Source organism: Oncorhynchus gorbuscha, linkage group LG19, assembly GCF_021184085.1.
Source record: "Oncorhynchus gorbuscha isolate QuinsamMale2020 ecotype Even-year linkage group LG19, OgorEven_v1.0, whole genome shotgun sequence".
Lineage (NCBI taxonomy): Eukaryota > Metazoa > Chordata > Actinopteri > Salmoniformes > Salmonidae > Oncorhynchus > Oncorhynchus gorbuscha.
Genome location: NC_060191.1, coordinates 9,346,436 through 9,362,679, shown reverse-complemented (window position 1 = coordinate 9,362,679; position 16,244 = coordinate 9,346,436). Strand labels below are relative to the sequence as shown.

At 43.3% G+C, this 16,244-nt stretch overlaps 1 pseudogene; it reads right to left on the bottom strand.

Moving 5' to 3' along the window:
* Positions 1-2,716: 2,716 nt before the first annotated feature.
* On the bottom strand, positions 2,717-12,048 carry LOC124005315 (annotated as a pseudogene).
* Between the last annotated feature and the right edge of the window lie 4,196 nt (positions 12,049-16,244).

Here is a 16,244-nt window from a genome sequence, read left to right as displayed (position 1 = left end):
CAAGAGATAATTGGTTCCCCATCAATCATCCCTTCACATGGTTTAAAATATATGTTTACACATGATAGCACCTTGACCTCTCCCCTCTCTGCGGCCCAAGCAACTTAGTCCTGACAGAGAACAAATAACTGCAAATGGCGACCACTATAGTACAACAAAATACATTCTTATTAGAAATAGCTCATAAGCATATCATGAAAATAAAACATCTTCTCTATGTTACCCAACTAATTCGGATTAATCCCCAACAGGGGAAATCGCTCAGGACAAGACTGATGTCAACATGCTTGTGAAGTTAATGTAAAAATGGTCTATTTAGTGTAAATGCGTTTAATTGCAAGCCAACAATATGTATAGACTAGAGCTTATGAAGCAACGTATGAATGCAATGTTATTCTACATTTATAAACTCGATTGTTTCCGAATGATATCACATTGTCAGTGTCATTTTCTTAACCTTATCACCATTGTTGCTTACAGCTGATTTGATTGTAGTTCAAATTAAGTGGTTAAAATTGATCAAATCTGGTTTAGAGATTGAGTGGGTTGTTTGTAGAGAGTTCAAGGAATTGTTATGATCTTCCCTACTCTGCTAAGTAAAATATATTTTGAGCTGTAGGCTATGGTTTATCTGACAAATAGGCTGGATACCTATTTGAAATAAAATGCACCGGCTACTTCTGTTTATTTAGATCTTGGCATGTAGCCTAGGCTACATCTGGAAACTCCAGGAATGAGGTAACTTTGAATTCAAAAGAGAACACAACTCTTGGGCTCCCGAGTGGTGCAGCGGTCTAAGGTACTGCATCTCAGTGCTTGAGGCGTCACTAGACACACTGGTCCGATTCCAGGCTGTATACCAACCGCCTGTGATCGGGAGTCCCATAGGGTGGTGCACAATTGGCCCAGCGTCGTCCGGGTTTGGCCGTCATTGTAAATAATAATTTGTTCTTAACTGACTTGCCTAGTTATATAAAAGGTTACATTTTACTTCTGTCGCACTTGGTTGACAGAGTCCCCAGTGTTATTTCTGCTCAAGATTCAGTTCTCTCGCTTAGCTGCCCTGATTGGGATCAGTTCCCTCCATGGTTACCACGGTCACCTTCTCTGCATCCGTCACCACGGGCCCCTCCTCAACGGCCTTCTCCATGGTGACCATGGTCACCTTCTCCGCCTCCTCCATCAGCACAGGCCCCTCAGCTAACTCCTCTATGGTGACTACAGTCACCTTCTCTGCATCCTCCATCACCACGGGCCCTTCCGAAATATGCCGATACTGAAAACCATGCATACTATAAAGCAATACACTTTTGTGGTGGAAATATCATACAATTACACATTTTCAAAATAAAAAATTACATATACACAACGGTATTTGCAGTGTTTCAAATCATTTTATTGCAAATGTGACAGGGGCCTTGTAGAAACTTGTTAATTTTCAATAACCATGTATGACCACAAAAGCCTGTGTATAGTACGGCCAAGTACAGTAAAATAATGTGGTTGAAATGTGACTGGCTATATGCCAACATATATCATAGGAATTTGAATTACTAGTGATGCCACTGTTCGATTCTGGGAAGAATAAAAAAGGCTAAAAATGAAAAACAAAGATCCATAACTAGAGACTGAGATTCCGTCACTCAGCCGGTGCTTACAACAAAGATGTCATTTGAGAATCGATTGTTCACTCATTTGAATGTAAATGTAACACATTTAAGGGTGGTTCACACCAAAAAATAGATACAACTTCAGCAAATACTTGCTCAATATAGATTTGATCTTTCAAGTGTCTTTTATAGGGGAGTACATGATCCACTCCACGAACATGTGAGAATGCCAACCAACTGTTAATCAACTGTTGTTTACAAATCATTCATACTTGTGTCAAGGATTAGAATCTAATTTTCAGTTTTGAAATACCCAATTATAGCATTTAAAAATCTGATTAGAAAAGTTTTGTAAAACTTGGTCCTGTTGATTACTATAATTCCCAGCTGTGTCTCACTCTAGAGAACTGCTGTCTGAAACCAGACATACACTGAAGAAGGTGGACCACGAAACGTTTGTGTTAGTTTATTCCCTGGCCTGCTGAAAAACAAAAAAATGAAAGCGGAAGTTGGGAAGTTTTGTATATTCTGTGTTCAAACCACCCTTTATTCTTGGTATATTGGTTTAACACACCAACATTTTGAGTTTGAGCGCAATGGTACATAAAAACATGATTTATTTTCATAAAGAGTATGTACTATAGAGATGACAGCCCAGACCCGTATTGTGTGCAGTGACAAATTAAATATAGGTCCATGTACCTTTTATTCGGCGAGTGTAACATCATTAGTTATAAACTAAGTAAAGAATATTTGTGTTAATCTGCATCCATCCCTTATGGCACTTTATTGGGGGGTATTATTAGGGTATTCACATGATGTTGTTTGTCAAATGCTATGTTCTCATTGCAATATGACAATGTTGCATGTACTCGGAGTGTACAAAACATTAATAACACCTTCCTAATACTGAGTTGCACTTGGGCCATGGAATCTAAAATATGTCAAAAGCGTTCCACAGGGATGGTGGCCCATGTTGACTCCAATGCTTCCCACTGTTGTCAAGTTGGCTGGATGCCCTTTGGGTGGTGTTCAAAGTTCAAAGGCACTTAAATATTTTGTCTTGCCCATTCATCCTTTGAATGGCACACGTACACAATCCATGTCTCAATTGTCTCAAGGCTTAAAAGTCCTTATTTTACCAGTCTCATCTCCTTCATCTACACTGATTGAAGTGTATTTAACAGGTAACATCAATAAGGGATCATAACTTTCACCTGGTCAGTCTACATCAGGGAAAGAGCAGATGTCCCGTACACTCAGTGTATGTAGACACTGGTATGGTGCTGGTGTAGAATAAAGCCTTATGTTAAAAAGTGGCCCTTTTTTTATCACTGGACAAGTTAGTGGAAATACAGTTACTGTTGTGGTTGTACTGGTCTTCATTTTATATGCTTTGCTCAACTTAGCAACTTAGTATCATGGTGTGGAGTCTCCTCAGGTCTTCCTCATCTCCAATTTCAGTTCCTTTCCATGACTTCCCCAAACTGGTGAAGACAATGGAGACAATGGAGAAGGAACTTCCTGTTCTCAAGAGGCATGTCCTGCTGTTAGCCATTCCTAACATGAGCCTGAAAACCAACCAGAGGAAGAACGAGGCTCTCCAAGACAACATATGGGGATCAGCTCTTGTATCTGGCTGTGGGGCAACAATACCAATTTCAGGTCTCTCCGTTAGTGTAGACATAACCATCTTGGTAAGGGAGATCAGAATGTACTATCAGGCTTTTGGTCTTAATAATGAGTCTCTGCAGAGCCTTGCTGGACTGAAAGCAGTCCTCAAGTCCCCTCTGAACAAGGAGATGAGCAAAGACGCATCAACATTCTGACCAAGGCAGCTGGGTCAACATTGATGGTCTGAAGATACACAAAACGTACTGAAGAAGGCTCTGAAGGCCGATGAGTGAGATACTGTCAAAGAGACTGTTTTGATTATGTTTATCAAGATCGAGGGATGTTTTTTCATAAGTGCCTTTTAAATATACAAGGAAACTATATATACATAAAATACTATGCTTCCTTTTGCATATCCATACCAATTTAATCTCTATAACCTACAGCATGAAGTCTATTATTTTTTAAAGGATTCAATCACCACCATGACAGTCAAATTTGATGTTTTGAGATGATTGCGTAATCAAAAAATATTTTTTGCTTCTGGATTTGAAAATAATCCTAGTTAAGATTAAGACTTAATCAATATTACTTGCCTGAAATGGAAAGGTTGTGGAATAGAAAGGATTTTATACTCTTTCTGAATGTTCTTAAAGTATTCTAATGTTACTACATCAGAAGGGAGATAACAGAGTATATCTTAGCAAGGTTATTTACTGTCACATTGACACCTGAATCTGATCAGCTGTCCCCTTTCTCCCTCTGTTACAAAGCCAGAGCCACCAAAGTTGAACTGTTGAACTATCTGTAGTTCCATATGTTCCCAATGAGATGGACCTCTCCTCAACATCAAGCACCTCATTTCACCACTGACTGAACCTGTGAGCCCAATAGTACTGGCACTGTCCATCTCCAGACCCACCTCTCTCTCTGTCTCTTCTGGTCCTGATGTAGGACAGGGACATCCATTTCCTCCAGTATATTCATAACAGGTTGACAGTGCTGCTAGGCAGGTAGACGACTGTATTCAGACAGGGCTGAGGACTTCTTCACCCCGCCCCAGATGCGAACTGCATAGTGAAACCTGTCACAACATAACAGTCAAACATATTTTCGAGTACAGTTTTGCCTCATTTCCATAGCTTTGCCTAATTTCTTCTCTGTAAGGATGGTGTGTGACAGCTGACAGCGGGACATGGACAGGATTTGGCTGCGGAGCTTGGAGACCTGAGAGAGAAGGTGGGGTGTCCTCTGTAGCCCGGGAGGAGAGAGAAGAGGGGGGCGGCCCCAGACCCTAGAACAAAACACCAGACATGGGGAATCAATATAACAAAGGAATGAGAGAGGAGAACATCCACAAAGATAGATATCTCCCTCACTAGCTTTAAGCACCAGCTGTCAGAGCATCTCACAGATCACTGCACCTGTACATAGCCCATCTGTAAATAGCCCATCCGACTACCTCATCCCCATACTGTATTTATTCATATCTTGCTCCTTTGCACCACAGTATCTCTACTTGCACATTCATCTTCTGTACATCTACCATTCCAGTGTTTAATTGCTATATAGTAATTACTTCGCCACCATGGCCTATTTATTGCCTTATCTCCCTTATCCTACCTCATTTGCACACACTGTATATAGCCTTCTTCTACATTATTATTGACTGTATGTTTGTTTATTCCATGTGTAACTCAGTGTTGTTGTATGTGTCAAACTGCTTTGCTTTATCTTGGCCAGGTCGCAGTTGTAAATGAGAACTTGTTCTTAACTAGCCTACCTGGTTAAATAAGGGTGAAATACAAAATAAATAGATAAAATAGACAGATGTGTGTGTGAAAACTAAGACATGGTATTTGCTCTGACCTGCTTTGGTTTGCGCGTCCTCCCCCTCATTCTCCATGAGGGGCAGCAAGAACATGTTGACCTCTGTTTCCAGGTAGTCGCGGTCCAGTCCAGGGAAAATATTACAGTCCAGCATGGACAACGTGCCTGCATATAGAAACCAGAACAAGATCAGTCAATACATGCTAACTAAACCCATGTCTGCACACTTTATGATTTTTTTAAATGACATTTGTCACTGCTTTGCACTTCTCACCCTTCAAAAAGATGCACGTGCAGGAATCCTAATATAGAAATAACACAATAGTATAGTGTTTAAATATGTGAATGTTGTGATAAGCCTGTCGGTACATCCTCTCCAGTCTAACCTTTGTATTTCAGATGGGAGTGGACCACCACCTTGTCCGCTGCCATGTGCATCTTCTTCAGGTTTCTGGGACAGAACTCATCACGACTAGATTTGTTCTGCAGGAACACTAGACAACAGAACAATACATTATTGAGCATTCAGTACACTAAGCCGGAACTAGAGTGAGTGTTTGTCTGTTGCTGCGTCTGTCACCTATGTGAGTAGGTGTGGGTAGTACTCTGATCCCTCTTCGGTGCCAGAGGAGCCAGTGCTGTCATGGTTGGCTGAGAGGGTGGAGGGCTTTAACATCTCTGTTGTCTGGAGGAACCTGGTCAGAGAAAATATCATCATCACCACAGAGACACTTCATAAAACCTGGTCAGAATATTCACACAGCACATCAACCACTACAACGACAATATGAATATGATATCAGAACATTCCCAATGTTGTGACAACACAATGGATGCAAGGGTGTAAAACCTTTCCATGGTGATGAGTGGAAAATGTAATGCCACAGCCGAAATACACTCAGACACAGAACACTACCCTCCAATGATGATCTTATCTGCCCTGATTTGAAAACCCCATGATAAGCATTAGTGAATCAGTGCTAATGGACTCTTGTTTCCCAGACGGGTGGGGTGGTTACCTGTAGATGTTGATGTCAGTGAACCAGTATTGAATCAAAATGACCACGTGGCACATTGTGAACAGGAAGGCAGTGATCTGAAGAGAATGATAAAAAAATGAATCATGAGACTGGATCAGATGAGACAGAAAGTAGCTCTCCTTTAGAGCCTCTGTTGCCCAGTGCCCCTTGCTGGCCCCTCACTGACCTGCATCTCCACGTAGGTGTGAGGAAGATTGGAGGCAGCTTACGTTCGTTGTTGATTAGGCGATCCAAAATGGAGGGGCTAAGAATGGGCTGGAGGAACACATTGGTATAGAAAATAACATTGGAGCAAGAGGAATGGTATATGAATAAATACAAAATTGGAGATACAGTGAATCGCCTTAACCGCTGATGCTTTAATCTGACCTGCGTGTCCAAGAAGATGACTCTTTCCTGGGTAATGTAGAAGTCAATACCACTGCTCTGGTTCCCTCCTCTCTCTTTGATCTCCTGAGTCTGAGCCCTGAACACATAGCCCCTACACAAACACACATAGACCTGTCAGACATAGACACAATACAACCATATGTTACTGTTAACTTTAAAATTAAATTACATTCATTTACAATATAAAGTACAATATACAACACAATATTGCCTGTCTTTATAGATGGAAAGAGCTCCATGTAAGGGGGTGTCAATAGAACAATACCTTTGGTCTTCTTCAGGTGCGTTGGCAGACAGGAGAGACATGATGGTGGATTTCCCTGTTCCCTGCAGGTCAATGACTCCCACTACTAACATTTCTGTCTGGTACCTTAGGTACTGTAACACAGGACAACACAACTGTTACACAACATGTCTCTCTGGCTCCGTGTTTCCTCTGGAAAAATGTGTACCGGTGGGGAAAAAGGTTGCAGTGGAGGGGGTTAAGAGGGGGGTCCGGGTCTCCCCGGATAATTTTTATGTATAAGGACTGAGAAGCACAGTTCTTGCGATTTTTTAAAAGGTTATTCTTCTCCAAAATGAATGAAAATAAAAATTATTCTGACACTATCTGAATTTTTACATTTTAATATATTGGACCATGCATGGTCCATATTATCAGATAAGCTATTAGCAATAAACATTATCACCTGTGTCCCAACCAATAAAAGGCATAGTGGCTAGAAATAAATTGGCTGAATCATGGTGTCGCTATCTGCATTTACCCTATTGATCTAATCATTAGCTAGTGGGATATTTTAACTAGTTAGCATCATATTGATGAATTGTGTGCCCCCCCCCAAAATATTTTTGAGGTAGGGTGGCGTTTTACCTCAAGCTACCCTAAAATTGACCCATGTTATATTCAGGCCCCCTTTTCCCTATGCACTCACAAAACGAGTGTTGAGCAGTAAGGTGCTTAACCATTGAGCTCCTAAAAACTCTGGGTATAAATGGTGCAGTTCATGCGTATTTAAGAGTTGATAAATAAATATAAATAAATAAAGTTGCATATGTTACACATATGTATGGCATGACAACGATAATCAGAAGAGCTTTACCTCCATGGCGCTGTCACACCAGTTAATCTGATCGTCCACCAGCTTGATGCTGTGCTTCATCTTCTCAGGGGGGACGAGCTTGGTCTGGACAATCACAGCTGTAAGTAACGTACATATTTTTATTTTATTTATTTCACGTTAATTTAACCAGGTAGGCTAGTTGAGAACAGGTTCTCATTTGCAACTGCGACCTGGCCAAGATAAAGCATAGCAGTGTGAACAGACAACACAGAGTTACACATGGAGTAAACAATTAACAAGTCAATAACACAGAGAAAAAAAGGGGAGTCTATATACAATGTGTGCAAAAGGCATGAGGAGGTAGGCTAATAATTACAATAATGCAGATTAACACTGGAGTGATAAATGATCAGATGATCATGTACAGGTAGAGATATTGGTGTGCAAAAGAGCAGAAAAGTAAATAAATAAAAACTGTGGGGATGAGGTAGGTGAAAATGGGTGTGCTATTTACCAATAGATTATGTACAGCTGCAGCGATCGGTTAGCTGCTCAGCTAGCTGATGTTTGAAGTTGGTGAGGGAGATAAAAGTCTCCAACTTCAGCGATTTTTGCAATTCGTTCCAGTCACAGGCAGCAGAGTACTGGAACGAAAGGCGGCCGAATGAGGTGTTGGCTTTAGGGATGATCAATGAGATACACCTGCTGGAGCGCGTGCTACGGATGGGTGTTGCCATCGTGACCAGTGAGCTGAGATAAGGCGGAGCTTTGCCTAGCATGGCCTTGTAGATGACCTGAAGCCAGTGGGTCTGGCGACGAATATGTAGCGAGGGCCAGCCGACTAGAGCATACAAGTCGCAGTGGTGGGTAGTATAAGGTGCTTTAGTGACAAAACGGATGGCACTGTGATAAACTGCATCCAGTTTGCTGAGTAGAGTGTTGGAAGCAATTTTGTAGATGACGTCGCCGAAGTCGAGGATCGGTAGGATAGTCAGTTTTACTAGGGTAAGCTTGGCAGCGTGAGTGAAGGAGGCTTTGTTGCGGAATAGAAAGCCGATTCTTGATTTGATTTTCGATTGGAGATGTTTGATATGGGTCTGGAAGGAGAGTTTGCAGTCTAGCCAGACACCTAGGTACTTATAGGTGTCCACATATTAAAGGTCGGAACCATCCAGTGTGGTGATGCTAGTCGGGCATGCGGGTGCAGGCAGCGATCGGTTGAAAAGCATGCATTTGGTTTTACTAGCGTTTAAGAGCAGTTGGAGGCCACGGAAGGAGTGTTGTATGGCATTGATGCTCGATTGGAGGTTAGATAGCACAGTGTCCAATGACGGGCCGAAAGTGTATACAATGGTGTCGTCTGCGTAGAGGTGGATCAGGGAATCGCCCGCAGCAAGAGCAACATCATTGATATACACAGAGAAAAGAGTCGGCCCGAGAATTGAACCCTGTGGCACCCCCATAGAGACTGCCAGAGGACCGGACAACATGCCCTCCGATTTGACACACTGAACTCTGTCTGCAAAGTAATTGGTGAACCAGGCAAGGCAGTCATCCGAAAAACCAAGGCTACTGAGTCTGCCGATAAGAATATGGTGATTGACAGAGTCGAAAGCCTTGGCAAGGTCGATGAAGACGGCTGCACAGTACTGTCTTTTATCGATGGCGGTTATGATGTCGTTTAGTACCTTGAGTGTGGCTGAGGTGCACCCGTGACCGGCTCGGAAACCAGATTGCATAGCGGAGAAGGTACGGTGGGATTCGAGATGGTCAGTGACCTGTTTGTTGACTTGGCTTTCGAAGACCTTAGATAGGCAGGGCAGGATGGATATAGGTCTGTAACAATTTGGGTCCTGGGTGTCACCCCCTTTGAAGAGGGGGATGACTGCGGCAGCTTTCCAGTCCTTGGGGATCTCAGACGATATGAAAGAGAGGTTGAACAGGCTGGTAATAGGGGTTGCGACAATGGCGGCGGATAGTTTCAGAAATAGAGGGTCCAGATTGTCAAGCCCAGCTGATTTATACGGGTCCAGGTTTTGCAGCTCTTTCAGAACATCTGCTATCTGGATTTGGGTAAAGGAGAACCTGGAGAGGCTTGGGCGAGGAGCTGCGGGGGAGCTGGAGCTGTTGGCCGAGGTAGGAGTAGCCAGGCGGAAGGCATGGCCAGCCGTTGAGAAATGCTTGTTGAAGTTTTCGATAATCATGGATTTTGTCGGTGGTGACCGTGTTCCCTAGCCTCAGTGCAGTGGGCAGCTGTGAGGAGGTGCTCTTGTTCTCCATGGACTTCACAGTGTCCCAGAACTTTTTGGAGTTGGAGCTACAGGATGCAAACTTCTGCCTGAAGAAGCTGGCCTTAGCTTTCCTGACTGACTGCGTGTATTGGTTCCTGACTTCCCTGAACAGTTGCATATCGCAGGGACTGTTCGATGCTATTGCAGTCCGCCACAGGATGTTTTTGTGCTGGTCGAGGGCAGTCAGGTCTGGAGTGAACCAAGGGCTGTATCTGTTCTTAGTTCTGCATTTTTTGAACGGAGCATGCTTATCTAAAATGGTGAGGAAGTTACTCTTAAAGAATGACCAGGCATCCTCAACTGACGGGATGAGGTCAATGTCCTTCCAGGATACCCGGGCCAGGTCGATTAGAAAGGCCTGCTCACAGAAGTGTTTTAGGGAGCGTTTGACAGTGATGAGGGGTGGTCGTTTGACTGCGGCACCGTAGCGGATACAGGCAATGCAGCAGTGGTCGCTGAGATCCTGGTTGAAGACAGCGGAGGTATATTTGGAGGGCCAGTTGGTCAGGATGACGTCTATGAGGGTGCCCTTGCTTACAGAGTTAGGGTTGTACCTGGTGGGTTCTTTGATGTTATGTTAGAGATTGTATTCACTGCTACATTAAATAAATGCTTATAATGGCTAGGGTAATGCTGGTGATCAGTAGACATGCCCTGCATCCATGGTGGTCTGAGGCCTTTCTTTTATTGTCTGTATTATGTCTCTGGTCACTGATGACACTAGTAAAGAAAGCAGTGGTCTTTGACCAGTATTGACTCACGGTCCACAGCACCGCTGGAAGCAGCTGCTCCCATGCCTCTGTTTTGGATCTGGTAGACAGGTTGGGTAGGGCGCTGGCCCTCCCTCTCTAGCTTTGAGGCCCCAGAGCCAGAGGCCGGAGAAGCCACCTCAGGAGGGGTCCCTGGTTTCCCCCCATCCTCCCTGGTCTTGATGAGCATGATGGGTACACTCTTGGAAGGCTTGGACTGAAACAAAACAAGAGTCAATGCATTATACTTGTTGTTGTATTTACTGTCAAGACCCATGCATCTGAATTCAGTAAAAACCTTCAGACATCTTACAGACAACAACCTTCAGCGAGAGCATCTCTCCTTACCCGTTCTCCAAGGGGTTTGGCCAGTATGATGGGGTTCTTCTGAAGGAGTGGTCCTGGAAGCTCCTCACTGGCATCCTTCAAAGACCTTCAAAGACCAGATAAGAACTACAATAAACTAAAGAAGCCCATAGAGATAATTTTCCTGCATAGGAAAGCCGTGCACTCTTGTTCTTACCCTGTTCTCTGGGGACATATTCTCGATCTCGACTGGGACCAGAGAGGTTTTGCCCCCGGGGGACCCAAATCTCTGTCTTGGCGTGTCCTTCTCCTCCGTCCCTGTCCATACATGCCGGGTTGAATGTGGCCAGATTCTGACATGTTGCACACTGTGGTCAACTGTCAAAATAAAATGGGAACAGATAGCTACAACATCAGTTCAAATGTAATGGATACTGCTCTACTGATATGCAGCAGCTAGCGCCAGTAACAAATATATTTGGGTGGAATGGATCTGAAGAGTGGCTACATACACAATTCCTGGCTCTTAAAAGCGGAAGTAGCTGCAGGTGGGTCGACGCACTTCCGGCAACAGAAATGCCAATGGCGGACTCGAGAAACATACGTGTTTGTAGTGTCCCGCAGTGCTCAAATTCCAAACAAAAAACAGTCATATATCCCCCTCACATTGAAGAAGAAGTGGGGGCATGCAATTAGAAGATACGTCGAGGAAGCACATTCTGTATATTTGCAACTTACACTTCAACCCTGGCGACTTCGTCAGACCGCAAGGGTCTGAAGCCGGGGGCTGTTCCTAGATGTTTCCAATGGAACGACTATCATCCCGCAACAACGCAGGAATCTGGATATGAGAGGGCAAAGACTCGTCTTGGAGTTGATGTTCGAGAAACCGAGAACCAGGAGCCGGACACTTAACTGTGACCACGACTATACGAAACCTCCTCTTGGTAAGTGGTGAATGTCTATTATTATTATTATTATTATTATCTAGATCAACTCGATGTCCAGGTAAAGTGGACAGGAACATTCTAAATAGATGATATACCTACTACACGAACAGCCATGAACAAACCATGGAAATTGCCATAGTTGTAGCCGGGAGAGTAATTCCGGCGCCGACAGAGATGGCCGCCTCGGTTCGCGTTCCTAGGAAACTATGCAGTTTTTTGCTTTTTTATGTGTTATTTCTTACATTGGTACCCCAGGTCATCTTAGGTTTCATTACATACAGTCGAGAAGAACTACTGAACATAAGAGCAGCGTCAACTCACCATCAGTACGACCAAGAATATGACTTTCGCGAAGCGGATCCTGTGTTCTGCCTTTCACCCAGGACAACGGAATGGATCCCAGCCGGCGACCCCAAAACGACTTCGTAAAAGGGGGAAACTAAGCGGTCTTCTGGTCAGACTCCGGAGACGGGCACATCGTGCACCACTCCCTAGCATTCTTCTCGCCAATGTCCAATCTCTTGACAACAAGATTGATGAAATCCGAGCAAGGGTAGCATTCCAGAGGGACATCAGAGACTGTAACGTTCTTTGCTTCACGGAAACATGGCTCACTGGAGAGACGCTATCGGAGTCGGTGCAGCCAGCTGGTTTCTCCACGCATGGCGCCGACAGAAACAAACATCTTTCTGGTAAGAAGAGGGGCGGGGGCGTATGCTTCATGGTTAACGTGACGTGGTGTGGCCACAACAACATACAGGAACTCAAGTCCTTCTGTTCACCTGATTTAGAATTCCTCACAATCTAATGTCGACCGAATTATCTACCAAGGGATTTCTCTTCGATTATAATCACAGCCGTATATATTCCCCCCCAAGCAGACACATCGATGGCTCTGAACTAACTTTATTTGACTCTTTGCAAACTGGAATCCATATATCCGCAGGCTGCATTCATTGTAGCTGGGGATTTTAACAAGGCTAATCTGAAAACAAGACTCCCTAAATTGTATCAGCATATCGATTGCGCAACCAGGGCTGGAAAACCCTTGGATCATTGCTATTCTAAATTCCGCGACGCATATAAGGCCCTGCCCCGCTCTCCTTTTGGAAAAGCTGACCACGACTCCATTTTCTTGATCCCTGCCTACAGACAGAAACTAAAACAAGAAGCTCCCGCGCTGAGGTCTGTTCAACGCTAGTCCGACCAATCTGATTCCACACTCCAAGACTGCTTCCATTACGTGGACTGGGACATGTTTCGTATTGCGTCAGACAACAACATTGACGAATATGCTGATTCGGTGAGCGAGTTCATTAGCACGTGCGTTGAAGATGTCGTTCCCATAGCAACGATTAAAACATTCATACTGGACTTCCTGACGGGCCGCCCCCCAGGTGGTGAGGGTAGGCAACAACATCTCCACCCCGCTGATCCTCAACACTGGGGCCCCACAAGGGTGCGTTCTGAGCCCTCTCCTGTACTCCCTGTTCACCCACGACTGCGTGGCCACGCACGCCTCCAACTCAATCATCAAGTTTGCGGATGACACAACAATGGTAGGCTTGATTACCAACAATGACAAGACGGCCTACAGGGAGGAGGTGAGGGCCCTCGGAGTGTGGTGTTAGGAAAATAACCTCACACTCAACGTCAACAAAACTAAGGAGATGATTGTGGACTTCAGGAAAAAGCAGAGGGAACACCCCCCTATCCACATCGATGGAACAGTAGTGGAGAGGGTAGTAAGTTTTAAGTTCCTCGGCGTACACATCACAGACAAACTGAATTGGTCCACCCACACAAACAGCATCATGAAGAAGGCGCAGCAGCGCCTCTTCAACCTCAGGAGGCTGAAGAAATTTGGCTTGTCACCAAAAGCACTCACAAAATTCTACAGATGCACAATCGAGAGCATGTTGGGCTGTATCACCGCCTGGTACGGCAACTGCTCCGCCCACAACCGTAAGGCTCTCCAGAAGGTAGTGAGGTCTGCACAACGCATCACCGGGGGCAAACTACCTTCCCTCCAGGACACCTATACCACCCGATGTCACAGGAAGGAGCCACTGCCTGTTCAACCCGCTATCATCCAGAAGGCGAGGTAAGTACAGGTGCATCAAAGCTGGGACCGAGAGACTGAAAAACAGCTTCAGACTGTTAAACAACCACCACTTACATTGAGTGGCTGCTGCCAACACATTAACTCAACTCCAGCCACTTTAATAATGGGAATTGATGGGAAATTATGTAAAATATATCACTAGCCACTTTAAACAATGCTACCTAATATAATGTTTACATACCATACATTCATCTATAATATATGCCATTTAGCAGACACTTTTATCCAAAGCGACTTACAGTCATGTGTGCATACATTCTACGTATGGGTGGTCCCGGGGATCGAACCCACTACCCTGGCGTTACAAGCGCCATGCTCTACCAACTGAGCTACAGAATGACCCTCATATTTATACGTATATACTGTACTCTATATCATCTATCATCTATATCACTAGCCACTTTAACTATGCCACTTTGTTTACATACTCATCTCATATGTATATACTGCACTCAATACCATCTACTGTATCTTGCCTATGCCACTCTGTACCATCACTCATTCATATATCTTTATGTACATATTCTTTATCCCCTTACACTTGTGTCTATAAGGTAGTAGTTTTGGAATTGTTAGCTAGAGCTACTTGTTGGTTATTACTGCGGCAGGGTAGCCTAGTGGTTAGAGCGTTGGTCTAGTAACCGGAAGGTTGCAAGTTCAAATCCCCGAGCTGACAAGGTACAAATCTGTCGTTCTGCCCCTGAACAGGCAGTTAACCCACTGTTCCTGGGCCATCATTGAAAATAAGAATTTGTTCTTAACAGACTTGCCTAGTAAAATAAAAAAAATTGTCGGAACTAGAAGCACAAGCATTTCGCATTAACATCTGCTAACCATTTATATGTGACAAATTTGAATGAACGCTAGTTTTTCCAGGCCAACGACGCATATATTTAAAACACTTTCACTCGTCTTTCATTTTACAATACACATAGTTCTTTCGTTAACACTTACGTTATGCGATTAATTAGGTTTTCATGAAAGATTAGCTACTTGCTTTCCAGATAGAATCCACAAAACGGAAACAAAAACAGACGGTAACGCTGAAGTACATCTCTCAAAAATGTATTTGGGAAACGAAGCCAGCTGATTAGGCTACATTAGTTCCGGGCAGTTCAGTGTGGTTTTGCTGTACGACAGGGGAGTATTCATTTTTGCCAAAAACGTTTTCCGTTTTGCAACGAATACGAGCGTTTCTATTGGACAAATTCAAGTAGGTATGTGCTTAGGTCCCTCCCCGTTTCGTTTGCTCTGTTTTCTTCCGTTTGGTTCTTAAACGTTAAACTGTTTCCATTGCAAGACGTAATGAATACAACACATGTTTTGTAAACTGATTGGAGTTCTGACGTTTGTAAATGCTGTGTAAAATTTGGTTAGTAAATTGTAGCACCGTTCATGTAGTTCAGGCATACTTTTATACTTTTAGCTAAGCATACTCTTTTATATATATATATATATTTATTTTACCTTTATTTAACTAGGCAAGTCAGTTAAGAACAAATTCTTATTTTCAATGACGGCCTAGGAACAGTGGGTTTAACTGCCTGTTCAGGGGCAGAACGACAGATGTACCTTGTCAGCTCGGGGATTTTAACTTGCAACCTTCCGGTTACTAGTCCAACGCTCTAACCACTAGGCTACCTTGCCGCCCCATATATTATATATTAATGATGACAATAATTTCAGATGGATTTTGAGATGTCCTCTCAATGAACCTAGAATAAATCACGTGATTTTATGCGGATATTGGCCTAGCTAGTGATGCAAAACTGAATAAATAATAATCAAATAGAACCACGTGTTTTTTTGTATGCCTATATGGTATGATACCATATACTAATGCAGAAAGGTTCCATGACTTTATTATTGCCGTTAGATTGTCCCATTAAACTGTGGAGAAGATAAGTGTCCTACGAATACCCTAAAAATAGTAATTTAGCTACTTAACAACAATATAGTCCTATTTTTAGTAATTTAAATTCCCCACTTAGCTAATAAAATAGGCCTATTAATTAATTACATAGTAAAAATGGCATAATTGAAATGGCATCAAAACTTGGCATCACATTTAAATCATAAATTAAAGTAGGACCTTATGGACAGAGGTTATATTATGGTAAACAAAGGTACAGTGTGTAATTTCTATAGCAGTATGTGTAGCCTAATTATGCATTTGTTCATTTGGTTGTTTTTTTGCAAATGTGTGGAAATCGTTAAGTATAATATGAATACTGGGAGTTGTAGTATAGCGTTTACAAAGATGGCCACTGGTGCATAC